At 37.0% G+C, this 15,860-nt stretch overlaps 1 protein-coding gene across 3 annotated transcripts in view; it reads right to left on the bottom strand.

The window, feature by feature from the left end:
* Nucleotides 1–15,860, bottom strand: part of LOC306860746 (nucleolar protein 4-like) — a 98,412-nt gene that overhangs the window by 56,095 nt on the left and 26,457 nt on the right. The window contains exon 1 of one of the 3 annotated variants that reach the window (XM_079402621.1): nucleotides 11,758–11,898. The exons of the other annotated variants lie outside the window; for them this stretch is intronic. The gene's annotated coding sequence lies outside the window, so the exon portion shown is untranslated. Of the gene's footprint in view, nucleotides 1–11,757; nucleotides 11,899–15,860 lie in introns of those variants that run through there. 3 annotated transcript variants of the gene reach the window in all.

The following is a 15,860-nucleotide window of genomic DNA, read 5'->3' as shown; positions in this document are numbered from 1 at the left end:
GACTACCTGGGCATTCTTCTGCCTTCAGGTCTGAAGTTCACAGAATGGTCTTGGGAGAAAAAAAACATAGCATATTAATAAATGGGTTCCTCACGTAAATACACATGCGCACACACCTAATGTACCTTCAATGATTGATGCCTACCTTCAGAGGCACGCCGTGCTGTTTTGTCAAGCACAGAGGCACTAAAATATGAATACAAATGAATGTCTTTCTCTGAGACAGTTTCAAGCATGCATGAGAATGCTGGGGCAACATTTGCTTTCCTGAGCTTGTAAAAAGGCTTCTGTAAGGAGATTGGCCCCTTCTGCCTGCACTGAGGATCTTCTAGTCTGTTTTTTGGTAGCAGGGCCATTTAAAGCTAATCCAGTTAGAAAGCCAACCCTTCTTATCTGACTCTTTAACGTTTCCTTCTCATATGGAACCGGCTGCTGGTGTCCTTGAGACGCTCAATGCTGTGGAAATGTAGCCTTTGGGTTTATGTTGGCAAGTCCAAAACAATTAACCTGATAAACAGCTTTTAGATACTGTGAAAAAAAAAAAAAAATCAATGAAACTCCCACAAAATGCCTTTAATATTAAAGGGGTCATATGATGCGATTTCAACTTTTCTTTTCTCTTTGGAGTGTTACAAGCTGTTCGTGCATAGATAAGTTCCCTGAAGTTGCAAAGACCAAAGTCTCAAAACCAAAGAGATATTCTTTATAAAAGTTAAGATTCAAACATGCCCCCTAAAATGGCTCATTTAAACACACCCCCGCATGTCTACGTCACGGTGTGGGAAGATTTGCAAAACACCACCCAAACATATATGCAATGAAAGACAGCGGAACTATTATTCTTGCTGTGGTATTGTTGCTGCCGCCGGCGCCATGTTGTGGAGACGCTGTGTTTCGTTGTGAAAGCGAAAGTACTTTGTTTGGGCTTCCAAAAGAAGACTCAACTAGAAATCAGTGGTTAAGTTGTATTTACAAGACTGTTCCAGAACAGTTCAACCCAAATATTCGAGTGTGTGCAGCTCATTTTACGGAGGACTATTTCCTGAACCTGGAAGAGGCTACAATGCTGGCTTGTACAAGGTAGTGGCTATTCTTCCTGGGGTCCAACCAGTAAAAAACAAAATTACATTAATCCATAACAATAGAAACCAATACAATAAACCATACAACCCAAAATTAATTCACAACATCAAGATCAACAATTTACTGAGTACTGTACCATTAAATATTTCTTTAACGATTTTTAAACCTCATTTTATTATAAAAAAAAAGACTCTACTCTGTGTAGAGTAGTGCTTGTTAGGCGTTTCTACGATACGCGGCACAACACAACGCATAAAAAGACAGTACAAGTCATTATAACCAGTAATTATGTCCCCATTGGATGCAACAAATGCCTCATTTATAATGGGTTTTATTGTTTGTGTCGTTGTGCCGGGACATGGCATCACAATACGGTAAGGGGGCGTAACATTTCCGTCTCACGCTTGAGGTATTCGGCCAATCACAACACACTGGATAGCTGGCCAATCAGAGCACGCCTCGCTTCTCAGAACGATGAGCTTTGTAAAAATCGGCGCGTTAGAGGAGCATAGAGGAGCAACAATAATGTACAGTATGTGGAAAATAATGTGTTTTTTGAACCTTAAACCGCATAAGCACATTGCATTACACCAAATACACAAAATAATGTTCTTTTTAGCAACGTCATATAACCCCTTTATATAACTGGGTTTGGACTTTTCACAGTGCTTTTTCTACAATGAATCATTCGGCAAAGGGAAAAAGTGAATGTAGCATAAAAAAAGTGAGACGGTCACGGTTTTTCTTGAGCATAAATGATTGATTATGTGACAGTGATTGTTTTGCATGTATGGCTGGAACGAGTGATAGTTTTCTGTGTCTCGTCTTATTCAATCTGCAATTAGTTCCCCTCCTTTTTCCATCTTCAATCTCTACCCAACAGCAAGGCAAGGACAGCGACATGGCTGCAAATGCAAAAAGAAGTAAATTTAAAGACTTAAAAATAAATAAATAAAAGGAGGAATGCTAAAGCATATGTGCTGCCTTGGAAACTGATCAAGATCTGCAATACTAAAACTGATTTAGAGAAGAAAAAAAAAAAAAAACATTTTTAGTCTGGAGAGAAATTATCTAAAAAGAAATGTTTTTTTTTTTTCTTTCTTTTTTTTTAAAGCGAACATACTTTTTTGGGTCTCAATTTAGGCATGTTCTAAAATAATAATAGTAATAATAAAAATAAAATTACAACTTATATAAAAATCATACTATTGAAGTCTTCTTGTCTTACAATAATAACAATAATGATGATTCAGTTTTATCCCTTTTACGTTTTCTCCTTTTTAATTGTTTTCTACAAATCTCTGACTTGAAAGATTCACAAGCGTATGCTATTTCAGTTTTACTTTTAATGTTTTATCAAAAAAACAGTAACTTAGAATGAAAAGAACCACTTTCCACCATCAAATCACCATAAATTCAACTCCCATCTGACATGTTTTCTAACTGAATATCATTTTTACTCTGAAATATATCATATTACTCCAGCAAAATATTTTTCAAATGCTATGTCAAATCATAAGAGTTGAGGAGCCAAATTCTCACACACCCACCACACACAAGGTCAGAGCATCTATCTGGGCCCTTGGAGGAAAACTGCCTGCTGTCCGTCACATCAAAGCCTTTATTTCTCACATCTAACAGATGTCTGAGCATGTTACATGAGCTTTCTGTCTTTGACCGCCTTCTACCCGTCCGCTGGAATCAATAGCTTCCTAAGGAAGCACACTGTATCATTTCAACACAGAAAGGTGAGTGTATTGATAAGAGTGCGTTACTCTACTAAAGCATGCAAGCCTGCACGCTTATACAGAGATCCATTTGCCCTCAAACACATACAAAAACACACACTGTGAGGTCCAATGAGGATTACCATCTTGCAGACCATGAGCTTCCACTGCAGAATATTGATCGAGCAGGAAAATCGTCCATGAAAAGGGAAAATACCAGCACTGACACAGAAGGTATACATACATAATCGTGCAAAAATACACTTGGTGAGTGCTCATCTGAAGCATGCTATGAAGGAAAGGCTAGATTTTGAAAAAAAGTGTGCGTGCGGATATGATCGAATCACTGGAAGGACAAACAGACAGTTTGATATCAGTGTCTGTTTGTGATATTACACCCCAGTGTCAGCCACAGGCTAAAAAACATAACGCATTCGGTTACATGAAGACGGGCTATGATCAATGATTCTGACTGGACCTTCATTGATCCAGAGGCAAGGGGAGGGGAGCTATTTCTGCCTGCCGATCCCCCCTTTCCCTCTCTGAACTGCAGCAAAACAAAATCTGCACGCTCGGTTCCCACCCCTGCCCATTATTCTACACACAGCCCCGAACAAAATCCAAAAAGAGTAAAGACACAAGATCGTCTCTCTGACACGTCACTCATCTATCAGTCTGCACTTGCTTTAAAGGTGAAGTGTGTCACTTCTTCGATGTTTAAATCATGTTGTTTGGTAAAATCACTTCCTTTGTTCTGTGGAACACAAAGAATATCTGGACACTCCTTTCAATACAATGACAGTGAATGAGGGCTGGGACTGTAAAGCTTAAAAAAAGACAAGATAACCACATGATTTTTGCACTGTTACATTTCTTTAATCAAATCAATTATATTTAATATTTTTATTTACTTTTTAAACAAATATTGATATTTTCTTTTATAATTTAATATATTGAAATTAATGCTGTCAATCAATTAAATATAAATGAATATAGAATTTATATTTTTTAGAATTAATATAAATAAAATTTGTAATCAATATATTTTCAGATTTAATCTCCAAATTAATGTACAATCAAAACCAAGAAGTTATATTTTAAATATGTAATATATAATAAATAAAATATTTAATATTTAAATATTTATATAAATATTTTTACTAAGTAATATATGCAAGGATCACAGATACCAATACTGACACTGATGCTTCATAATAACTGGATATTTTTTTCATTATTTAACATTATAGTTAAATTTGTAAAAGTAAACTATTACTGAACATAAAAAATAATATAACATTCAACTGAACTTAAAACAAGTTAAATCTATCTTCACATAAACCCATTATAAAAAGAAATGTAGTAACATTTTGCACAATTTAATAAAGTGTGTTGTATCTAGTTTAAATAATAATATGATGTTTTGTCAATATCAGCTCTCTTCATATGAATAAGCTTTCAGTTCATAATAAAATTACTAATGACGTGTGTGTGTATATATATATATATATATATATATATATATTTTTTTTTTTTTTAAATTATATATATTTTAGGGGTGTAACAATACGCGTATTCGTATTGAACCGTTCGGTACGAGACTTTCGGTTCGGTACGCATTACAAACCGAATGTATTAATAAATAGTAGTTCAAATTAATAGTATTAATTTGAAATAGAAAGCATTTGTAATATTATAAATGACTATGCTGTCACTTTTAATCAATCTAATGCATCTTAGAACTTACTGATCTCAAATATTTGATTTGGTAGTGTATAATCTTGCCAAAATATAGAAAATCAGAAAATGTACAATCCACAAGCTACATGGGATTCATGAACCAATCTTAAATTAAAGTTACAAGCGACTCATCATCATACAAATCAACATCAGTTTTCAAAATCAACTATTCAGTGTGTTGCCTGAATGACTAATCAACTAATTGCTCATAGTAAACCCTTGTAAAATTAGACTAGTATTGGGTTCACCAGACCTCGATTAGATGTCTTAGGGGAGCTTTACATTAGACACGCTGACGTATTCAAAAAAAGAGTTCAACAGAATGTCACAAAAAGCAGGCATCTCTTAAGTCTTCTGATTTCTGTCTCAATATCGCAGCCTGCTAATGAAAGCTATTAAAATATATATTTTTGAATCTATGACATGACATTCAGTGCCTCATTATCAACGATAAATTAGCCATAGTTCACTACTTTTGCAATGATGGCCAAACCCCAGAGAACCGAATGGCCAGAGTGGTCCATTGTACCTATGATAAAGTCGCAGCTTTAAATCAATAGCTTATGGGGGTCACTATACCAGCTCTGCTTCCTGAATCAAACACGTGATCTCTTCCCCCTCTCTGCAGGAGGCATGATTGCTCCCCATAACATTGCTAAATGAAACATGGGATATTTTTGATCTATTTCTTCACACTGTTAAATCATTTTTTATTTTTTGGGGGTAGCCTACTCAGGGAAAAACATCTCTGCTTTTGTGTAGATTGATTGATATTCTACTAGTGCAATTCCTGGGCAGATTTTTGAGTCCTTCTCTGATATTTCAGTCAGATAGAGAGTTTTTTTTTTTTTAAGCAGAACATCAGTAGAGCCATTAAATAAACATTCTGGCATTTTCTCTATTTGATGAAGTGTCATGTTCCTGTGAAGCACATAAGCCTTTGATACTTACTCCTGCTGCGATAAAACAAAAACATACTCTTTTCTTTTTTTCCTTTGACATAGTATTGTTGTACTCTGCGAGACATGCAGCATCGACGGAAATTTAAAGAGAGTCATTTCTTGACAAATGTTGACAATAAAGGCTTGTTTTATCATCTCTTATGGCTGGAAAATATCTGTCAAGGACCAGCACACAGAATCACAGGCCTGTTCGTTTGAAGTGGAATAAAAACGTACTCACACAGATGTCCTGATGTCCTCTCGCACTGTTAAACTGACCATCAGGACTGTATAGAAATGGTGGAGTATATATTAAAAAAATGCTACTCGAAGAATGCTGATATCTGAGATGACCTCACTTCCTGTAAGACACACCATGGAGCAATGGCTTTATCCAGGTCAGCAAAGACGACTGGCATAGCCGTGCATTTTGTGACCTCTGCAACTGATCTCAGCCCTCTCTTTCTGCATGGACTGACCAATTGATGTCTTACAATGCTGCTTCTGCAGCTGATTGCTATTGTCTCTAAACGACCTCTGCTACTGATCGCGTCATCTCTGTCTGCAGTGTCCTATAGCCTTTCTGGAAGCATGAACAAAAGGGGCATGATCAATTTAGTCTGTCAGGTACACAAGGCTCGGCACGTGTAGTTTGCTTGTGGATGGAGACTGCAAACACGAAGACCAACTCGTTCAGATTTAGTTTCATTCCACTAATGCTTAAAGGAAAGAAAAAGGGATGATGATCAAGATTTCCCATTTCACATGCTGATTTGTAGGGAGCAAGCAGAAACCCAACAGAATTCAAGAGCAGATGACACCTCAAGAGGTCAAACCCAACATTCAACAGACACATGGATTACTGTAGGTCCCACTACTGCTATTCTCCTCTAATCCAGTCAGTCACAAATCTCTCTCCATGATTAACCCCTTTCTCTGCTTCTGAAGAAATTACAAAATACATGACCATAACTACACTCTAAGAAAAATGGTGCTATATAGCACTAAAATTGGTTCTTAGCTCGTAATCATAGGGGAACCACTTTTGGTGCTATATAGCACCATATCTTTAAAGGTGCTATACAGCATCTTTGTCAAATGGTGCTATGTAGAACCATAAGAGGTGCCATATTGCATTGTATTTCTTCAAAAAAATGGTGCTAAACAGCACCAACAGTGGTTCTTTGGCTCGTAAAGAAACTTTAAAGGGGCTTAACAGGTTCTTGAATGGCAGTGGTGCTATATAGCACCTTAATCACCTCAAAGAACTGCTGAAGAACCATACAGGAGCTTAACAGGTTCTGTATATGGTAGCGGTGCTATATAGCCCCTCAGTCATGCTGAAGAACCGCTAAAGAACCAAGATTTGGTGCTCTACAGCACCAAAAGTGGTTCCCCTATGATTACAAGCCAAAGAACCACTTTTAGTGCTATATAGCACCATTTTTTATATATTAATAGTGTATATTATAGACAACTGTACTATACTTTGTTTTTTAATGCATAAATATACTGTATATTTTAAACAAAAATACTTAACAAAAAACATTTTAAAGTACCACTGAACGCAACACACTTTTACTAAACTTTGCCTGTGTGTATCTTTAACTACACATTGTTATAGGAGTCATTAATTCAGTGTTGTTATACTTAACTAAAACTAAAAGTATTAAAAGTATTTTGGTTTAATTTAGCTGAAATAAACTAAAATATAAATATTAAATGAAAAATGAAAAATGTAAACAAAACAAAAAACCTAAAAAAATTTAAATGTTGTCTTGGCAATAAAAATACTTTAAGCAAAATAACCTCAATTAGCCTCAAGCTAAAAAGAAAAAAAGAAAAAAAAAAAAAGACAAAAGCAAATAAAATTATTAAATCAAAACTAAAATAAAAATGAAAACAAAAAAAAACAAATTCAATATAACATTATAATAGTACATAATACTAATATAACACTGCATTCATTTAAAGAAGTCTCACAAATTTCAAATAGCTGCAACATAACATATTAAATTAGATATGCTCAAGAATAATGACTTAGTTTCAGGGAGTGAGTCAGATGTTAATTTGGGAACTGTTCAGACTGATTCACCAAGTGATTAAGTGGTTTTAGACTGATGAGTTTGTCTGTGATTCATCTGTGCGTCGCTTTGACCGATTCATTAAAAAGGACCAGCTCATGAGAGTCATTTGTCCTCAAACTGGACTAAGCTGGTCACATCATATGTTTTTTGCTGCATGCACACTGCACAAACACTGAATTTGTTTTATTGTATTTTCAGTATAGAGAAATTGCATACTCATCACATTCAATTCAGACCGCAAGCTTAAAACTCAACTAAAGCATCATTTCTAGAGCTGTGGTGCGGTAGAAGATTCAGCAGTGCAGGAAACACCGTCGTAAAGGTGCGGCCAGATTGAGGAAATCTCAATGAAATTTTGCTGACAAAAAGTCACTGTCTATTGTCAACAGTGTAGCAACGCATGAAGCACAGCTCACACAGAAGTCACTTTAAAACCAAGCAGCTTTCTGTTGATCAATGGAACAAATTTGCGTGACCAACGCAAATTTTTTTTGCCCTCATGTGAAGCTCCTGATCATGTGAATTCTTATATTGAAATGTACTTTTTCAGCAGGGAGTCACCTTAAGGTCCACTTTTACACTTCAAGTAAGTAACGGTAAAGTACAGACAGCTCTTCAGGGAGGCCTGACGTTCTGCTGGATAAGTCTTATATACAGTGAAGCACCAGACAAGTGCAGAACAGCAGAGAGGACACTGGGGAGCCTGTATGTCACATCCTAGATTCCCCCTCAGGTCAAAGCACATGTTGCCCAAGAGGAAACGAGCCGTGAAAAGACAGGAAATTACATGGTGGGGGACCCATCATCAGGACAGCATCTCATTGGTTAGCATGATGCTCACATGGGCTGTGGAAGAACAACAATAACGTTCCAAACAAAAACATACTGCGTTTGGGCACTTGGATGTAATGACAATAGATTGCTCAGTGGCACAGATGCACAGAGACGCTCAGAAATAATTAAGCTCAAACCAGCTGCGGCTATTTGGGCTATCGTAATGCTAAGACAAATCAAAAACACCCTGGAGAAAATATTAAGAAACGACATGTAACGTAATTTGCAACCAATTTTATTCCTGAAATATGACATTTGTAAAACAGGATTTTCCAAAAAACTAAAAATTAGGACAGGACGGATTTGTCCATCAGGAATTGACTGGAGAGTGAAAAATTGTCACTAGTATGTTCAAAAGTTTGGGGCAAGTAATTTTTTCTCTCACCAAAGGTTGCATTTATTTAATGAAAAACAGTAATTATAAGAATATATTGTAATAAATATTATTACAATTTCAAATAGTATACACATGATCCTTCAGAAATCATTCTGATCTGATGCTCAAGAAACATTTCTTAATGTTATCAATGTTGAAAATATTTTTGCTGCTTAACATTTTTGTGTAAACCATGATTTTTTTTCAAACTTTCTTTGATGAAAACAAAGTTCATACGAATAGCATTTATTTTAAATAAATATCATTTGTAACATCATAAACATATTAACGGTCACTTTTAAACAATTTATTGCATCCTTTCTGGATAAAAGTATTAATATTTAAAAGAAAAAAAAAATACTGACACCAAATGTTTGAACAGCAGTGTATTTCAGACATGAAAAAAGAGGGTTTGGTGACATGGTGATTTAGCAATTACAAAGACAAACATTTGCTTATAATAGTGTCAATTTTAATTTCATTTTAAGATACGGCACATCTCATCTGCAGTGATGAGAGAACAAGTGGCTGTACAGACTCATGGGACACTGAAACAGTGGCACTGAGAAAGAGACACATCTCAAGGCTCCAGATGGGAATTTTGATGCGTCTTGTAATGGCTGGAGAAGAGCAGAGGATGGCACAGACCCTCTCAGAGAACGAAGGCGCAAAGAGACAGTCATAGGAATACCACAGGGACAATACAAAGAACAATAGATTCAGAGAACCAGAGCTGAGAAAGCACAGAGGGGGAGAGAAACAGGGAGCGCAAGCGGAAGGGAGCGAAAAAAAGGGATGGGAGAGGGATGAGTTCGACTATTTAAATGGCTAGTGCACGAGTGGGAGGGAGAGAAGGAGCGAGGGAGATCCTCGGGGCCGAACAGCTTGGCTTTAGGGAGGGATTATGGCTCATGGTGCTTCCCTTCTGCTGGACAGGCTGACGTGGGGGTCAGAAAAAGTGATTTTATTTTGGTAGGCTTTATCCTTGTGAAGCTCTGGCAGAAGGCAGAGGATGATAAAGGAGGTTTTAAAGCCTTTAACCCTTCGCCAACCATTTCTGCTCTTAATTTGCATAGCCATTAAACTTAAAGCCAGAAAGAGACATTTAAATAGCCCTGTGAAATGTGCGACTCTGTATATATAGGAAAAATGGGGTAGTGTGTCATTGCTAAAAATGGAGTGATAAGGAAAAAGAAGCAGAGCAAAGAGTCACAGGATAAGGATTAGACAATGTTAAAAAGATGGAGGAATAAATGTGAATTTTGGCATTTGACTCAGTATCACATTGCTTCGGTTCTTAGACACCCACATCAGTCTACAAAACCACCTGCCAGAGGCACAGAAGAGACAGAAACGAGTGGAATAACTGCTGAGCTGTCTATTAATTGCACAAAACATAATCCACACACAATTACAGTCAAGGCTGAGCAAGCTGAACTTTTTTCTTTGCAATAATATTTTTTTTCTGTCTATGTGCATGTGAATTGTCCACAATAGGGTGTGAATGTTTATTAAAGAAATAAATACCATTTATCTGACTGGAAGCTAAGTGTCATCGGCAGTGGGCCAAGAACAAGTGGCAGTGCAAACAATCGAAACCCAAGCATTACGAAAGCAAAGGCAGCAATCTCTGAAACGTATCTATCTTAATGATACAAAAAGCACTTTGTGAGATTTGTAAGTTAGTACGCTGTTCTCTGATTTCAGGCCTTCATGCAACATCCAGTAACGATAGCCTGCAGAACCAGCTTTGCCAGATCTGGATGAACAACCCACAACAAAACGTTTCAAAGCACATGCTGGACACATTAAAAATATAGCTGTTAAATAAAAATAATTTCAATAGTTTCAAAATATCAAGCTACGACAGTATATATTGTATAAGCATATATTGCAAAAAAAAAAAAAGATTAATTTATCCATACGCCTATATCATTAATGAAAATGTTGTCAGAGAAAATTCTTACCCTTCCAAATAAAATAAAAAAACAACAACTCCACTATCTCAACTATTCTTGATGTACTTCAGTCATGCATTTCTCCACATAAGCTACCCAAATCCATCAACGAATTCTTTAAATTAAATGCCCAAACCCATTCATATAACCTAGAGACTCGTCACCCATTGTTATACAGTATCATCAATTCATGACTCTCTAATTTATATTTTCATATAGCTGCAATAATATGATTTATAAAGAAGTTCAAACACAGATTGAGGGCCACATTGATTAATCAAGTGACTCGAAAGCTCAGCATGTAGGTCTCATACACACCTAGGCTACATGTTTGTTTCTATTGTTTATTTCTGATGTTATTTGCAAGTAAATAACTTTTTTTTTCTTTATACAGATCTTACATGTGTGATATATGTTATTAGCAAGCAGAAGACCTTAAGTAAAGTTAAACCCAATTGACAGTCCTGCACATATTTCTGCTTTGTTGCGTTTATACTCACGGTGCTAGTAAATAAAACGAACAAACAAACTAACCAAACAACAAAAAAGTAATAACACACTGCTGTCAGCGTGCATTCATTATCAATAATACATCAAGCGTGTAAAGCGCATATTTATTAACATATGACACCCACGACTAAAATACTTCAGAAAGAAATGCTGAGTGATGATAACAATCTAAATGGACGCTATCCTGTTGCCAAGGTTTCGCGATCGCGACGCACTAAATACGTTAAAATAACACTTTATGTCAACAATATACTGTTCAACTTGACCGGCAAACGCGTCGCGTGTTTGTACAGGTTAAACGCCACGGTAAACAACTGCAATGTCGTTTAAACTGTTCAACTTTAAACGAACACATGTCATAACTCCTGACTAGAATGATAAATAAACATAACGACCTTCCCTGCAGCACTAGACTAAACACGCCGTTTTCTGCTGAGGGGAAATCTATAATAACCTGCTATTTAAGATAATGAATTCATGCCAGTCTAATTGAATCCTTACCTTCACCGGTGGACGCAATTTGTTTTTAATATTCTTCTAGGATCCCCCTCGTTGCAGAGCCCCTCTCCTCTCCACTCTCTATCCGTTTAATATTGCAACAATATTGCTGCGGTCGCGCGAGCCTTCCGCGCGACTCTCTCCAGCCCTGAAGACGGAGGCGGGGCCAGGGCGCTGACGTCACGCCACTGCTATAAGTACTGTACAGTGAGGTACAGAATCACCAAAACCACTTTAGAGCACTTCACGTCCCCTCCCCTCTCTCTTTCTGCCTCCATCTTCCTCGACTGTAAATGCAACATTTGTTCTAGAAATCCATATTCATATAAAACAACCTGTTTGCTAAAGCAAGACCACATCATCTTTTTATTTTAAAAAGCAGCAAAATAATTGTAGATTTGGTCCATATGCCCACTGTCTCAGCATACTGAAGACTGCTATGGTAGAAATAAGAAAAATCAAGGAACACAGCTAAGAATCAGCCTAGTTTTTTTTCTATTCAGATACATCAATACAGTAAACTCTCCATCCTGATACTGTCCTCGATTACCCACAGAACATCTAAGTACATGAGCATACACATACACATACACATACACACTTTGATTTATGAGTCACTAATGAAGCCCTCAGGAGAAGCACATACTGTCAGGGTTCTGTCACTTCGGTCTAGTTTATTCATGGTTTTGTGACTCCATTCTTGTCTTGTTTTCTGGCTTCGAGTGTGCTCGAGCTGCGTGCTCTCTTGACTGCGTGCTCTGTTTCATGTTGGGGCGTGGTGTTCGGATCCCGGCACTCCTGTCTTGTTCAGACTCTGTTCTGGTTTCGTGTCGGGGTTCGGACACTCACGCTCCAGGTTTGTTCTTGCTGGGGAGCGTGCGATTTCAAGTTCGCTCGGGCCGTGCGCTCCTCTGTCCTCTGTGTGTGTGTGTGTGTGTGTGTGTTTTGTTTGGCACTCGGTTCGGTTTCGGCCGCGTGCTTTCTCGTTTTGTTTTGCTCCGTGTTGCACGCAGCTGGTGTTTTTTTCACTGGCTGCGTGCTTTCATGTTTGTTTTTTGTGAACACGCGGCTTATGAGTCTTCTCATTAGCTGCACGTTCGTGTCCTGTTTTGCACATGGCTAGTGATTTGTTTTGCTGGCCATGTGCTTGTGTTTTTGTTGTGTTTGACCACATGGCTGGTCTTGTTTAGTTCTATGTGCTTTCGTCAATTGTCTTGACCCCACCCATCTTGTTTCCTGATTATTGGTTAATTTGCCCCACCTGTTACCTCATTACCCTCCTCATTTGCTCCCTTTATAATCTCCTTGTGTTTTCAGTCCTGTGCCTGTTCGTCGTCGTATGTTCCCCTGTCCTGTCCTGCCTTGCCAAGCCTGCCAGCGGTCCTGTTTTTCCCCTACGGGGTAGTTTTGGTTGGTTTTGTTTATTATTAATAAAAGCCCATTCTCTGCAGTACTGAGTCCTCGCCTCATCCCTTCCCCCCACAACACTGACACATACATTCAAAGGAATCAGAAAATACAATTCTGGCTCATAATGCAAACTGTCCATACCAGTGTTTTGAAGCAAAAGTCTGTTATATTTAGACTCACTTTAGGAAATAGATTAACAACAGCGATGCAAGACAACAATGTGAATCATTATCTTTTAAGCCAGTTTACAAACTGTGTGGTTGTAAACTGCTATTGTAATGTATTTTAGAAGACACAAATGCACACTTAATAACCATTGCCATTAAAATAAAATGATAAATCAAAAGTAGCGCACAATGGAATAAAATAATCTGTCACTGTAACAGAAATGTCCTTGAGGCTTTTAAATAAATTTTTCACCTGTTTTCACTGACTGTCGTAGCATATCTGGAATAAACCACCATTACATTACAAAGCAACTTTGTTCAGCTAGTTGGATTATTAGTTAGCAGAATGAATTGCTTGGTGAATCTGCCACCTACAGACAAAATGGCACAATACAGCTTTTATAAAGAACAAACGACACATTCACATTCACTCACACTGCTAGACATGCCACCTCTGCCATATTAAATTTAGTAGTAACACTGCTAATTCTTCAGTGTGACAATGGACAAAATACATTTACAAATACAGCAGCTATTTTTCAGCAAAGCTGACTGACTATCACAAAGAAAACATTATACATTTGATGCATGTAGGAATGTAATTTATCATCTGTTTTCTATGTGACTACAGTTGGCCTAATTTGCTAGAATATTTGAGAATCTCACACCTTTCCCCAGAGAGAGAAAGTGGGAGGGAGAAAGAGAGCTAAAGGAGGAGAGAGAATGAAATGAGTTTCCTGAAGAGGAGATACAGCAAATGAGGGAAAAAAGGCCATAAACGATAATGAACATTCCCCCTCTCCTTAATCTCCTCCACCCCACCCCCCTGAGAGCCGGGAGTCTGCAGCCTGCAGGAAGGATGCTGCTAATTTCCTTCTTTATTGAATTGAGCTGGACACACGCATCCTGCAGGGCCGACCAGCCTCCTCACCACATCGTCTGCTCCTCTGCTCTCACTCCGATGCTCATCCGAGGGCCTCTTTGTTAATTATTCTGCCTATCTGTGCAATTCTCTGTTTCTCTCTCTTTTCTTTTGCCATTTCTGTCTCTCAGCACTTGGTCTCCATTTCTTACTCTGCCTTTTTCATCTTCCTTATACTTTCTGCAAAAAGGGTACAAAATAAGTCCTTTAACAGTGAAAGGCGGACCTTAACCTTCAAAGCATCGTCGCTAGCGTAAGGCTTTCAAATTTTATTATATTGACTGAAATGTTTAATTTTACCCTATAATTATTAGAATTAAGTTTTTTAAAAGAAATTACTTATTCAGTAAACACATTAAATTGATCAAAAGTAAAAGAAAAATTTTCATTTCAAATAAATACTAGAATTGTGAAAAAAATATGTATCATAGTTTCCATAGAAATATTAAGCAGCACCTGTTTTTAACATTGATAATAATAAGAAATGTTTCCTAAGCAGCAAATTAGCATATTAGAATAATTTCTGAAGGATCATGTGATGCTGAAGACCAGAGTAATTTGTACTGAAAATTCAGCTTTAAAATCACAGGAATAAATTTCATTAAAAAAATATAGTAAAATAGAAAACCATTATTTTAAATTGTAGAAATATTTCGCAATATCTTTGTATTTACGATCAAATAAATGCAGCCTTGGTGAGCATAAGAAACGTTCTTTCAGAAACATTCTTACCGACCACAAATTTGTAATGTACATTCATTTTGAATGAAGTTTTCAATTTTTACAATCCTGTTTTTAATATTTTGCCTAAAAATGTCTAAATGTTGTTTAAAAACCTGATTTGTGATGTTGTTATTTTTATTTTATTTTTAGCAATGAACATTAAATGAATATCAAAATTAAATAAAACTTAAATGCAAATTTAGCCTAAATTAAAGGGGTTAATCCACCCCAAAATGAAAATTTTGTCAATCACTTACCCCCATGTCATTCCAAACCCGTAAAAGCTTCATTCGTCTTCGGAACACAAATTAAGATATTTTGTCAGCTGCGCCACACGGAGATGCTGTTTTCGTAAATAAATGTAGAAAACATAACCGTGCGGTGCGGTTGACAGAGAACAGCATACGCAGTCCAGCAGATATTCTCCAAAATGGCCCTACGGTGAGTTGGAGGAGTTGCGGAGGAGACGAATTGTTGAATAAAGTCGTAATTTTAATTTTCTTTGCATACAAAAAGTATTCTCATCACTTCATAACATTCAGATTGAACCACTGATGGCAGATGGACTATTATGACGATATCTTTCATACTTTTCTGGGCCTTGACAATGTTATTTACTTGGCAGTCAATGGGACAGTCACAAACCTCCCGGTTTTCATCCAAAATAACTTAAATTGTGTTCTGAAGACGAACAAAGCTTTTACGGGTTTGGAATGACATGGGGGTAAGTGATTAATGACAAAATTTTCATTTTTGGGGTGGATTAACCCTTTAAGCTGTAAAGTTAGCTTGGAACTAATGTTATTTTTTAGTTATTGTAGTTGTCACATACACACACAGCATTTCCCTTTAATTCAAATCATGACAATTTTTTTATGTGGGTA

Source organism: Barbus barbus (assembly GCF_936440315.1).
Source record: "Barbus barbus genome assembly, chromosome: 41".
NCBI classification, from domain to species: Eukaryota; Metazoa; Chordata; class Actinopteri; order Cypriniformes; family Cyprinidae; genus Barbus; species Barbus barbus.
The sequence above is the reverse complement of the archived record's forward strand: the minus strand, read 5'-3'. Positions and strand labels throughout refer to the sequence as shown.